Source organism: Cupressus sempervirens, chromosome 7, assembly GCF_028749045.1.
Source record: "Cupressus sempervirens isolate cs-2001-9-10 chromosome 7, ASM2874904v1, whole genome shotgun sequence".
Classification (NCBI taxonomy): Eukaryota; Viridiplantae; Streptophyta; class Pinopsida; order Cupressales; family Cupressaceae; genus Cupressus; species Cupressus sempervirens.
The window spans coordinates 658,641,931-658,656,431 of NC_143124.1; positions in this window are offsets into that span (position 1 = coordinate 658,641,931).

The following is a 14,501-nucleotide window of genomic DNA, read 5'->3' on the forward strand; positions in this document are numbered from 1 at the left end:
ATTGTACCTTGTTCCCAATCTATTTGAAGCCGAGGGTCTATATGCACTATAAGTTGGGCTTTGGTCAAAACTGCATCTAATGTCTCTAAAAATTGTTCTTCTTCCAGTGGCAATTCCATTATATCTACTACAATTTTGGGTGAAAATAGAACCCTTACTCCCCTGACTATAGCAAAACCATCCCTCAATGTTTGCAAGAATTTTAAGGCAAGCTCCTCATTCCATATAGACAATTTGAACATGTAATTCATCCACCCCCTAGCTTGAAATATAGGTAGGAAAACTGGGTCTCCCAACAATGTTGTATGGTTAGTTGGTTCTTTTCTTAACAAACCACCCCCCATTGTTCCTCTAGAGTGATCACATGAGTTTTTTTTTTCAAAAAAAATGGAGAAACTTGCAATAGATGAGAAGACAAGTGATAGTACTTGTTTTAAGCAATAGATATTTTTAGCATTTAAGATCACTTAATACCTTAGCTAGAACTTGTACTTACCAACTTATGAAAGGTGTGCAACAGAAAGGTGATTCTCACATCACATTATTCTCTTATGATGATTTATGGAAAGAACACAATATGTGGTGGCACAAAAAGAATAGCATAAATATTTACATTTAATTATAACAAAAAAGATGAAATATACTACCCCTACCCCCAACTAAAGTAGGCAATAGCTCCTGCAATTGCTAGTGATAGAGGTAACTAAAAATAGAACAAGATATTAAGAAAAAGTTTTAAATTGAGTATGCATATGGACCTATGAATTAATGTTGTCATTTGATATTTTCATGCAAGTTGATGAAGGGTGAGGTGAGGTGGAAGATGAGAAAAAGTGGAGTGAGGTGGAATTATTATGGAGAAAATACTTTCATAAAGAAAGTAATTTATTATGATGAGTGAAATGTTTTAGAGAGAGGATGGAAAATGAGCAGGAAACTCATCTTATACAGTTGTTGTAGGAATTGTAGAATCAGTAGATGAGTGAAATTGCTATAGGAACTCTTCCCAACTAGACGACTTATGGTAGAGTTTTAAATGGTGTCCATTAACAAGGAGTTTGAAGTGAACAAGATCAATGGTAGAGAGTTGCACTACACCATTCTCAAACATAGAAATGATTTCATATGATCCAAGCCAATAGGTTTGGAATTTTCCCAGATATTATTGATAACAAGAATCATACAAGAGGACCTAGTATCTAACAAAAAACTTCTTGTCACCGATGAACTTATCATGCCATTTCTTTTGTCATTGTTGGATTATCTTTGCATTGTGTAGGGCAGATTTATGATATTCATCAAGGGCATTAAGTTGTAGTAACCTATCTTCTTGAGCCCTTAAAAGATCAACATCTAGTTGTAAAGCAAATTTTAGAGTCTTGTGTTCAAATTATATTGGCATAGAAGAAGATTTACCATAAAGTAATTCAAATGGAGTAAATATAGTGGTGCTCTTCCATGTAGTCCTATAAGCCCAGATTGCTTCAAGAAGCTAGGTAACCTAGTCTCGTTTGTGAGTAACAATTTTTTTATTGAGGATTATTTTGATTTCTCTATATTTTATCTCCACCTGACCATTAGCTTGAGGATGGTATGGGGAGGATGTACCATGATGGATCATGTACTTCTTCATGAGTTTTGCAATCAAGTTTGATGTGAATTGAGTTCCTTGATCCATGACAATTTCCCTAGGCACTCCAAATCTAGTGAAGATGCATTCATATAGAAAATTTGCTACCTTGTGATCTCATGCATGTGTCATAGCTTGTGCTTCAACCCACTTAGTTGCATAATTAGTACATACTAAAATGTATGATTTTCCATGAGAAGAGGGTTCTATAGGATCGAAAAAATTGATACCCCATTTGTCAAAAGGTGTGACTACTACCTGAGGATGTAGAGGCATTTCATTAGTTTTAGTAGGCCTTCCCATGCATTGGCATTGATCACATTGCCTTGTATACTTTGTTACATCTTTGTGTAGAGTAGGCTAGTAGTAGCCAGTTGTTAAAATCGTATAGGTTGTTCTTTTTACTACAAAATGACCCCTACATAGCTCATCATGGCATGCCCTTAAGATGTCATAAGTTTCATCTTCCCTTACACACTGGCAAGTTATTTGATCTGGTCTAGTGTAGAACATCAATTTAGCTATCCATGAGAAATTAAAACTCTTCTCCACCAAGAGACAACACTGCTTAGGTGAAAATTGTGGTGGTGTTTTTCTTGTAGCAAGGTAATTTGCTACATTTGCAAACCATGGGTTATAACTTTCTACTGAAAATAGATGCTCATCAGGAAAACTATCATCTATGGCTATATGATCATTAGGTACTTGAAGTCATGACAAAAAATCTGCTACTATATTGACTCAGCCTAGTTTATCTATTATCTTTACATTGAACTCCTACATGAGGAGTAGCCAATGTGCTAATCTACCAAAGATAGTAAGTTTATTCATCAAGTATTTTTTATAGCAAAGTGGTTAGTGTATACAAAAACTTCATAGCTTGTGATATAATGCTGAAATTTATTAAGTGCATACATAATAGCAAGCAATTATTTTTCAGTGATGGTATAATTCATCTCAGCAACTTGTAAATTCTTGCTAATATAATAAATGGCATGCTCAACAACACCTTCTTTTTGTCCACAAATTGCCCTAAAGTAGTGTCAAATGCATTAGTATGAATGTGGAAAGGTAGCTTCTAATCAAGTCCTCTAAGAATAAGTGTTGTTGTCAAAACATCCTTCAATTATTGGAATGTTGTTTCACAGTCTTTTGTCCACTCAAGTTCAGCTTGCTTTTTAAGTAGATTATACAAAGGAGCAGCAAGCTTACTGAAATCTTTGACGAATCTCCTATAGTATCCGACATGTCAACGAAAACTTCTAACATCTATTTTCTTGGGTGGTGTTGGAAAATTAGTAATGACAACAATCTTTGTAGGATCCACTTGAATTCCAAAAGAGGAAAGGTAGTGCCTAAGAACAACTCCTTCTATCATCATGAAATAACACTTCTCACTATTAAGAGAAAGGTTGTACTCTTGACACCTTTTTAACACCTTCTCCAAGTTAGCATGAGCTTGTTCAAATTTTTCACCAAAAGTGGTGAAATCATCCATATAAATCTTAACACAATCAGCAGCTATGTCAGAAAATATGCTAAATACTGCATGCTAAAAAGTTGCAGGTGCATTACATAACCCAAATGGTAAGACAGAGTAGGAAAATGTTCCCCATGGACAAGTGAACATTGTCTTATCTTGATCTTCTAGAGAGATCTAGATTTGATTGTAGCCACTAAAACCATCTAGAAATGAGAAATATAGTTTTCCTACTAAGTTATCAAGTACTTGATCAATGAATGGCAAAGGGAAGTGATTCTTTTTAGTGGCTTTATTAACCTCCCTATAGTCTACACATACTCTCCATTTTTATCCTTTTTTTGGAACAATAATTGAAGGTGAAACCCACTGGCTATCATAAATAGGATAAATAAATCTAGCATTAAGAATTTTTTGTAACTCTACTTTGACTATATCTTTCAATGTTGGTTTTACCCTCCTCTAGGGTTGTCTCGTCGGCTTACATTTTGAGTTGATAAATATCCTATGTGTACAAAGACCAAGATCTAAACCCTTCATGTTATTATAGTCCCATGCAAAGGCTTGTTGACTATCTTGCAATAGTTTAATGGTATTTTTCATCTAAGACGCAATAAGGTCATTATTGATATTCAGCTCTTGTTCTATAGCAATTTCTACTTTCTTTACCTTGTCCATCATTGAAATCTCTGCTATTGATGGAGATTTAATTTCATGGGTTAATAATATATGAAGGTAATTAGGTGATACAGGAGATTGAGGTGCATCACATTTAGGCAATATAGTTTGCAAGGAGCTTTCAGAAGTAAACTCCTCAAAATCATACTGATTAGCAAGGATTGTTGCCAATATATCATCTTATTCCTGGGATACAAAAAATGGGCTTCTTTTTAGCATCATGAGATGTTGAATAGAATTAAATTTTGGAGGATCATCACCAAGGTCTAGCCAAGAAACTTGGTCAAGATCTAGTTGAGGTTGTGCAGGAGGGTACAGAATTGGCTTTTTAGTGTTTGTACCATCTAATATTGTCATTTTTCCTAATTGATAAGCAATGCATGCATCTATAGTAGCCAATCATGGTCTTCCTAAGATTAATGGATATCCTTCAAGGGTGCCTCTTGGTGACAACACAACAAAGTTTGAAGGAAAATCTAAGGAATCCAGGGTTACAATAATATCTTCTATCATACCATCAGGTTTGACAATTGAATTGTCAACTAATTGAAGTATTCTTGGAGTATCTCTTAATCCAATAATGTTAAGTCTTAACAAGACTTCTCTAGTCATGACATTAATTGATGCTCCTAAATCAATCAAAAAAATTGAATTTGGATGCCTTTTATATGTATGGTAAAAACAAGACTTACTAGATCAGAATATTTAGGCGTAAGGGTTTTTCTCAATATTAAATCAGAAAATTGTCCCAACACATGGACAATAGGAGGATCTTTTTTCTTTCTAGTAGACAGCTTGGTACATGCTTCCTTTAAAGTTTTATTGAATCTCCTTAAGTGTATCCAATAAGGGAATATGTATAGTCATTTGCTTAAGTTGGTCTAGGAGATCGGTTGCTATAGGATTTGGCTTAGATGGAGCTATAGGCACTAACCTTTGTGGCAATGGAGGAGTAGATGCTTGTATAGATGAGGAAATTGGAACATCATCTACTGGACTTGCTGGAACATTTTTAGTATCAAGGACCTTAGTTATTATAGATCCTTTAGCTTCAAGCAACTTGGTTCCGAACCTAACATGAATATCATTGATCTACAAAGAATAAGCCTATTGCTTATTGTTGGGATTTGGTGTTGGCTTAGTAGGGAGATGTGGTTTCTTCCATGGGCTAGCATTGGCTACAAGAGGTAGAGGCATCAGAGATTGCTACTAAGGTGGAGGCATTAAGGCTTGTTATTGAGGTGATTGACTAGGCCCCTACTGAGGTGGTTGCTACCAATTCCCTTGATACAAAGGTTTTTGATTCAGGCCCCACTGAGGATATTGGTTATTTGTTGAGGCCACTGAGTATTTTGTAGGGGATACTGAGGTAGTTGATGGTAGGCTTGATTATACTAAGGTTGCTGGTTGGGCCAATTATTGTTCCAATTCTACCCTTGATGGATAGAATTTGGGGGAATATTGCCTTGCCATTGATTACTATTATAACCAAAATTATTTAGAGGATCTTGAGGCATACCTTGTCTGTGAGCCCATGGTCATCTTTGAGAAACATAAACAAATTCTCATGTATCCTCATCAATTTCTTTGAACTCATTGGTGTATGCCTAAAATGTGTGCACACTTCTATGAGTTATTATATCTAAGATTGCTCAAGAATGAGGTCTTGAATGGTGGCTCATAGCTCTCTATTCATGCAGTGTAAAGGTTTGTAATGGAGGCCCTCAATTTTGACCTAGTTTGTGCCCATGCAAGCACACCATAAAATGAGAGATTCAAAGATCAAAATATGAATTCAAATAGAGATGAAAGCTAATCTATATGATAACAATTCAAGATATAATCTATCAATGCAAGACCTAATCTATGTAAGCAAGATCTAAGCTAATATGAAAATGCAAAGATGAATCATGATGATGGAAGCCATGGATGAATGAGAGAAGAAGACAATAAGATAGAAGTTCTTTACAAAAAGCTTTAGTATTCAAACTCCTTCAAAAATTACACTCCAAACTTGTAGCATAACGATATCCTAGAGTGTGTGTATGTAAAATGAGGAGAGGGCTCTCCCTTATAAACAATATTGGATGAACAAGATTAAGAGGTGAAAGGATTTAATCAAGGGTGGAGAAAGAATGATCCATGTGAAATAAAGATCCACCAATGAAAAAATAGGAAAAGAATTAAATGGAATCCCACTTAGAAATATGTGCATTTAAGTGTAGAGAAATTTTTAATTTTTATTTATTTTATTTCCTCTTTAAGTGGAGATTTATTTAATTAAAAGGGAGCAAGTTCTTTTAATTAAATAGGAAATATTCAACTAAATTAAAGGAGGGCTTTTTCTCTTAATTAATTAAATGTGGATGAAATATTTAATTAAAAGAGAGGTTTTCTTTTAATTAAATGGGGACTTATTTTATTTAATTAAAAGGGAGATTTTCTTTTAATTAAATGAGACTTAGGATAAAATGATCAACCTTAGAAAAATAAATAATCGAATTTGATCAAGGAAATTGATTTGAATTGATTTAATAAAATATTGCAAACCATTGATTTAGGAAATTGATAAATTGATAAATTGAATAATGGGGACCCATAGTCTAGGTGACCATTTTAGGGTGCATACATTTTCCCCTCTTTGACTAATGTGTGATCAATTTGGGAACACATGTAATCAAAGAAAGAAATTGAAGTGTGAGGTCAATTTTGGATCAAAAAATAACCTAGATGTGTGGACAATTTGAGAACACATTAGGACAAAGAATAAAAATAAATTTTGACTTGAAAATGTTGAGGATAAAATAGATAAAATTGAATCAAGGATTGATGTTTAATAAGTACTAATCCCTCATGATTGAAATTGAAATGAGATAGAGGAGAACAAAAAAATGATTAAATTGATCAAATCAAACTAAAGATAAGGTTCTTGATGTAAGATGAAAGAGATAAAAATCACAAAACCAAGTTAGATCATCAAGCATGAAATACTATGCCCCAAAGTTGAATCAAAAGAAGAGAAGTGGGGTAAAAGAAAATGGAAGATATAAATTTAGAAGATATGGAAAGAAATAGAAAGAAGAATATAAAAATTTCCATAAGAAATAGAATGCCCCAAAATCAATCAACTATTTAAGATAGAAATTTTGATTGAGATCATGAAAGAAGATAAGGAAATGCAGATCAAAACATGACCATAGTTGATAGAAAGTCCACAAGAAAGATGAAGGGAAAACACCTCAAACTCATAATGCAGCCTAAAAATGTAAACTAACATGAAGTCTAATAATGCAAGCTACATAAAAATGCAAAGGTGTACTTGCAATAGAGAAACTATAACATAGGAATTTGTGTTCATCATTCATTAGAGAATGTAAAGGAACTTATTTTCATCATTGTGCCATTATTAATGGACATCAAAAAATCACACAATCATCACTAGTCACAAGTACAACTATGAAGGTATGAATGTGATTTATATTAGATTGGAATGTGGCACGATTCTAACATAAGCATCAAAGACATAAATGTCAAGATGACTTTGATGTTAGCTTACCTAATTTAATGTAGCAAAACTATGCTCGCATCAAGGCATAGATGTCAGGACATGACCATAAGAACAGTTGTACAAAAGCAGTCAACGATGATGTTGTAAATGCTCAAAAATGGTTTGTATCTATAATATCATCACTTCTTCATACTAATTTGTCCCTTTTTCTCAATCCATTAATTCTGATCTTTTGACCAACTTGATCATATCTCAACAGTGTCTATCATCATTCATATCCTCTTTTACATCAATTTCATATCATTTCAAAATCATTTCATATCAACTCAAAACCATTTCAAATCAACTCAAAATCACCCTGGATTAGTCTGAATCATCACAAAACATATCAAACATACAAAATCAATCATTATTTTTCCAATCCTAGACATTTTTGTGGCTTTCAACACCTTGGAAACCTATCAATCTATTAAATCTTATCAATCTAACCTTAGCATTGTCATGGCTCTCAATGCTTGGTCAAATTGTCATTCACATCATCTGATCTTTGAGATTGTTGAGTCTTTCAATGTTAGATCATGGCATTATCAGCCATTTTAATAATATTGACAGCGTCCATTGATGTTATTATGCTCAACCATATCAATCAATCTTGATCCTATAGCGTTTACGATATCAGTTAAATGTTATGTATCTTTAATTCATATCATGTGTCCTTGGCATGTTATAAATTTTGATCAATAAATCAATTTGACCATGGCTTTGGTCTACCTATCGTCATCCTAGTCAATATACATCATCGTCTCATCTCATCAAAGGATATTGTCACACCTATTTAATCAATTTGGCCAATCATTTACTAATTTTCTCTATAGGATTAAATAACCCAAAATTTAATCCTATTTAATTTCACTAATTATTTAATAATTTATATTTTGTGGAATAAAAGATTTTTTATTCAAATATTCCACATAATATTGACATCATCATGACACATGGGTATGACAGCTCATGGATTCTACATTCACATTTGGCCAAGATATGTCATAATCCAATATTCTTATTCCATTATGCATATCCATATTTGGCTTTCATTATCATAGATTCTTGGCTTTAAGTGGTTTTGAGGTGTCATATGATGTGTCATAGATTCTCTTCCATCTTTAGCCAAGTTTGACTTCCAAGCATCATAGAATCCTACACTTGGCATCTTGTGTCATATGTGTCATATATTCTCAAAGGAATCTCCTGCCAAGTTGCATATCCAAGGGTGAAAAATCCAATGCTCTCACCTTGTGGGTTGATTATAAAATGACCATTCTTTCTCTCGTTTTTGGTCCCTAGCTTCTTTGTATTTTCACTCCATTTCTCTCAAGCTTAAATCACAACTTCAAGTATTCTCATGGCATTATCATCACTATAGGCTTTTTCTTCATAATTGTGTGCATTATAGGCAATTTGGAGCTACATCACATGGAGAAGAAAGAAGGACATGGGAGCCACAAGTGAAAGAGGGAGTTTTTAACATTGTTTTTATTTCTTTATTCATTTAGCTTTCATGGTAGACTAGTCGGTGTCAATGTATGTTTAGTGAGTTTGTGATTTGCTTATAGTATGTTAGACATTATCTCATTTTCTAGTTCTACAGATACCTCAAATCTCCTAAGTGTTTCAAAAGGAACAACAAGAGACACTTTAGAGTTTGAAGACCACACCTAGAAGTAGAAAACAAATAAAAACATGCCCCATACCCCAAGTCCTCTAGCTATGCATCCCAAAGAGACTTATCAAACAAGGACACTCAACAAAAATCAATAACAGGTAGCACACAAAAAGAATATCATGACATAAGTCAAGCATTAAGTGTTGCATTTAAAATTTTAGTGTTTAACTGATACTAAGTTCTAAGGATAAGGATTGAATGCTTGCAAGAAGGGAAGATCACATGATGAAACTAGGTAAGACCAAACCAATAAATGTTGAAAAACACTCAATGTCAAGGGTTGTATTGAAAAATACAATTGGGGTGGTGTTGAAAAACATTGTTTGCGAGGTGTTCTAAAGACTAACACATCCAAGAGACCAAAGCTAACACAATTATGCCCCCTAGACAAAGACCAATTCCAAACCAAGCCAACAAGGACAAGACATGATGGAGAAAGGCTAAGTTTTGAAAACACATGCTAAGAAATAGGGGTGCAAAGGCCTCAAGCAACACCCATTTCCAGGTTTTCACCATTTGGATTTTTTTTTAAAAATTTATTGTTTTTAGGACTTTTTATTAAAAAAAGATTGTATTTTTGCTGCCAAGGCACCTATTTCTAGGTTTTCACCAAGGCACTTTTTCTATATATTTTTTGAATTTTTGAATTTTTTGATTTTCTTTTTTCGTATTTTTGGGATATATAATTCTTTGTTTTGGAGATACATCAAAGCACTTATTACTAAGATGATAATTTTTTCAAGACATTTTTAAATTTTTAGAATTTTCACATTATATCATTTTTTTGAATTTTTGAAATATATTATTTTTTTGTATTTTTTTAGGATCAATAAATATATACAAATAATATGCAATGCCCCCAGACAAAAATAAGGACCAAACTCTCAAGAAAGAGCACATTGTGCAGTCCCAATGTCTAGCAAGGTGGAGGACAAGAGTGATTAGCAAGCTAGTGGAAGAAATGAAAGACAAGAGAATGAAGGAGAATAAAGGGAAGAAATCCTCAAGGGAAAACTCCTCAACAATACCCAAGCTAGCGAAAAATTGTCATTTAAAGCACATTTGAACAAGAAGTGAAAGGCCAACATAAGATAATTCATGAAAGCATAATGGAAAAGTGGGAAAGATGCAATACAAAGGAGTAGACATGTCAAGAGGTTTTATAGCATCATATTTTACTCTTTTTTATTAGATCAAGACTAGAAGGGTAAATGGGAGAAGGATAGCAAAAGACTAGAATGAATGGAGATAAATAGATATGAAGGCTAAAAATTAAAATAATGAAAATAAGATCATCATAAGATAGCTCACAAGATAGCCAAATGTTTGTGTATCGATCAACATTATCAAGATCAAAGAGAGAAGACAAAATGGATGAAAGATGTAGAAGAGCTATGCATGATGCTAATTGTTAGGTTTTCATCATGGTACTTACCCAAGGTGTCACAAGGGAGTGGTTTTCACCATAGGAAAAATTTATTTCTCTTTACTTTTGTTACCAAGGTGCCTGATTACCAAGTTTTCACCAATGCACATTTTCAGATTTTTCATTTTTTATTTTCTTTTTCTTCAAATTTTTTTCAATTTTTTTCAATTTTTTGGAAGAAGTCAAGCTTTTTAGACAATGATCCTTGAAATTTTAAACCATGACATGCAAAGGAGTTGAAATGATATTCTCAAATATGCTGATAGGGAAAGGAAGATGGAAGACAAAAGTGGAGGATATGGCTTTATGCAAAGTAAGTGAGATTGGAAAATGAAAATGAAGGAAAGATCAATGTCAACACCAACTTTGAAGGGGGGCGAGAGGATGGAGAAAACATGAATGAAAGAATACATGAAGGAATGTGGTGAGTGGATAGAAGAGGTTGTGGTTTAGGCACATGTAATGGAAGAATGCTTTTGGAAGAAGATGAAGTGGAATTCTTTGGAAGCTTGAATGTGAACTTCAATTTTTGTTCAACATTAAAATCTCTCAAGAGAGAGTTTGGAATCCATATAGTCGTAGGCCTCTTTTCATTTCTTTTTCATGATTTAGAGATAATATCTTCAATGATGGATTTTCGAACCTATACTTGTCTTATAATTTTTTTCTTAGATATCTCTTTTGACTTTATGCCCCCATTTCGATCAAAGGAGACATGGTGTTCTTCTTCTTTATATTGATTCTTGAATTGCTTATTTTTCTTGTATTGAACATTCAAGTTACTTCCAAAAGACTTGCAACTTGTGGAAGAATAAGGATGATATGGCTGGTTTAAGTGAGTGAGTGGATGAAAAGTATTCAAGCATATGCATCTATGTTGATCTTGAGGAAAGATAGGAGAGGGAGGGATGTAAGGACCCAAGATGGATGATGAATTAGGATATTTGGGAGGGAAGTGAAGGGACATAAGGACCCAAGATGGAAGGAAGATTTGAAGCATTTAATCTTGGTGGGGGAGATCCAAGGATGGATGTGGAAGATGCAAAGGGTAATCAATAAGTTCATCAACATCTCTTTGACAATCAAGGACATCAACATCTTTAGAGTGAGCATTAGGATTTTCAATAGGATCATGAACATCTTGAATAGGAGAAACATCTTTGATAGGAGTACTTGAAGCTTGAGAAGACTTAGGAAGAGTAAAAAGTGGAAGAGAACATGGAGTGGTAGAACAAGAAGATGGAAGACTTTGATCTTGACAAGGATCTTTGGATAGCATAAGTGTAGAGTTTTCTCTTGATTTTCAATAAGCTCAACATTGAAAGTAAATATAAAAATTTGGCTTAGGCTAGAATTCACCCAAGACCAAGGAACTCAATAAGCACAATAGTAGAACAATAGAGAGAGTATGATCAAAATGAAGATATTCATTCAATATACCAACTTGAGAGTACACTAGGGGTGCATGAATATAAAGACCTTAGAAGAACTTCTAGAATGCATAGAAGTCGGCATCATGATAAGTCATACAACCAGGCAAATGTCCACCAGATATGGATTATCCTCCATTAAGCATAGAATTAAGTGCGATGATGTGAGGATAAGCCTACAATGGTGTAGCATGCAAATCAGTGGTGTAGACAACATGTGCTATATTAGGAGTGCGAATAACTATGTTGTCATCATGACAACTCAGTGAATGATGCAAACTCCTGTGTTGTAGACACCATGTGCATAATTAGAGTTGTGTACATCAATGATAGTACACAAACTCCTAATTTTCTCACCTAAATAAATAATTAAATAATGCATTAACCTAAGTAAACTTACGTAAGTGTAATAAGTAAATACTTATTTACACTAACAACCCCCCTTAAGTGCAACTTAGGGGAATGCCCTTAAGCTTCCAAAATCTAGGATGATATGCAAGATGGGTCTCAACTACTAGGCCATGTTAGGTATCCATGTACATAATGCAAATGAAATATCTCATAAAGTAGAGAAAGAGGGAAAGCCTTGTGGGAAAAACCCTCCCCCAAAAAGAAAGATGAATAGGGATGTATGGATAGATGGAGTAATCAAGACCCCCCCCCCATTACAATATACATCTAGTATATACATAAGAGAATGATGAGAAGAGGTAGAGATATGGGATAAGCTCCCCCCCCCAAAGAAGAATGTTGAATAGTGAATACTCTGATGAAGAAGCTGATTTGAGACTACAGAATGGTGTTCCTCCCCTTAGGAAGAAACAATGCCAAAGGTACAAATGATATGCTTCCACTATGTCTAGAAAGAATCCCATGAAAAATTGATGTCTTTGAAACATGTTGTCTCTACAACTAATGAAGAACCTTACTGCAACTACTGATCATAAAATCAACAATCACTTCGACCTGTGATGATTAATCATGTAGAGAATGAACAAGAGATTTGGATGGAGCCCTCATGACAACTGAAGAAGGTGCTTTTTGATCAAGAAGAAGACGAAAATCATCAATATGGTCCCCCAAATCTATCACTAAAGTTGGACCTAGAATATTGAATGTACCCTACAGTGTTGGACCTATCACTATGGCTATGTATGCATGTGGACTAAACTGATGAACTAACCTCTCGCTGCAACTATTGATAGAACTCCACATTTCTAAATATGTTGAAGCACTATCACTAGAGTCACTATCAGTTTCCACATAGTATGATGTGTGAAGAGGAGCAGAGGACAATTTGGGTGAACTTTCCTCAAAGTATACATCCTTCTCCACAAAAATTTGATGTGTCTCTGGATCTAGAAGTCTATATGCCTTCACAACATCTTCATAACCAATAAAATTACAAGGTTGAGGTGATTGTTCCTTGCATCCCCTAGAAGATATCTTTGCCCATGTAGTACAACCAAAGACTTTGAAGTGTGTCACAATAGGGTTTTTACTACACCATGCCTCAAAAGGTGCTTTTTCATTTAAGGTTGGATGAGGAGATCGATTAAGAATGTGAGTGGCACTAGAGATAGCTTCAACTTCTAATGATGAATCGAGAGACTTGGCATTTATCATGCAACTTTCCATAGACTTAAGAGTTTGGATCCTCAATGTTGCACAATCTGCCTTATGCAAACTAAATGTTAACAAAGTTTGAAGATCAATGACCTTAAGTCTGCAAAAGTTTGTAAGTCTTCTGTTCAAATACATGCTTCCATTGTCCATTTGGAGAAATTTGATGACCTTTCTAGATTTCCATTCTACATGAGTCTTGAGGGCTAGAAACTTGTCCAACACTTCATTCTTTTTATGAAGAAAGTAGACCCAAGTGAACCTTGAAAAGTCATCAACAAAGGTAAGTATGAAAAGTCATCAACAAAGGTAAGTATGTAGCGACCCTGGCTGAATGCAAAAGGACCTACTAATACCATGTGAACCATCTATAGAACACTTGGTGCTCTTGAAGACTTTGCTCTCTATAACTCCCTCTTTGGATGTATATCCACTAAATCTATTGAACATTCACCCTTAAAAAAGTTGATTTGAGGTAGACCTTTGACCATATGGTTTTTACAAAGTTACTGAAGGTAGCAAAAGTCAAGATGACCATACCACTCATGCCATAATTGCATGTTTGAATTTGATTGTGTTAACAAGGCCTTTGAAGGAGACTTGGGCACAAAATAAGAGAAAGATTACAATGTATTGTTATGATTCACTTTCCCCACTACAACTAAGGAGTCATCTTTAAGACTATGCACTTTTACTGAGTCTAGAAAGAACTCAACTCTATGTCCATCTCCAAGGTGAGTGATTTGGTAGATTGATAGGAGATTTGAACTTAGGTTTGGAACATAGAGAACATCTTGAAACTCTCCATTTTCCATCTCCACATTTCCTTTCCATTCAACTTCCATTTTTCTATCATCTTCGATGAAGATGTGTAGTACCTTTGACTACTTCATTGAAGAAAAATCCTCCTTTGAAGAACCCATATGATATGAGGTGCCTCAGTCAAATATCCATTCCTTTGAAGAGTTTGAATTTTCTATGAGTGCTTGCCCTTTTCCCTTTG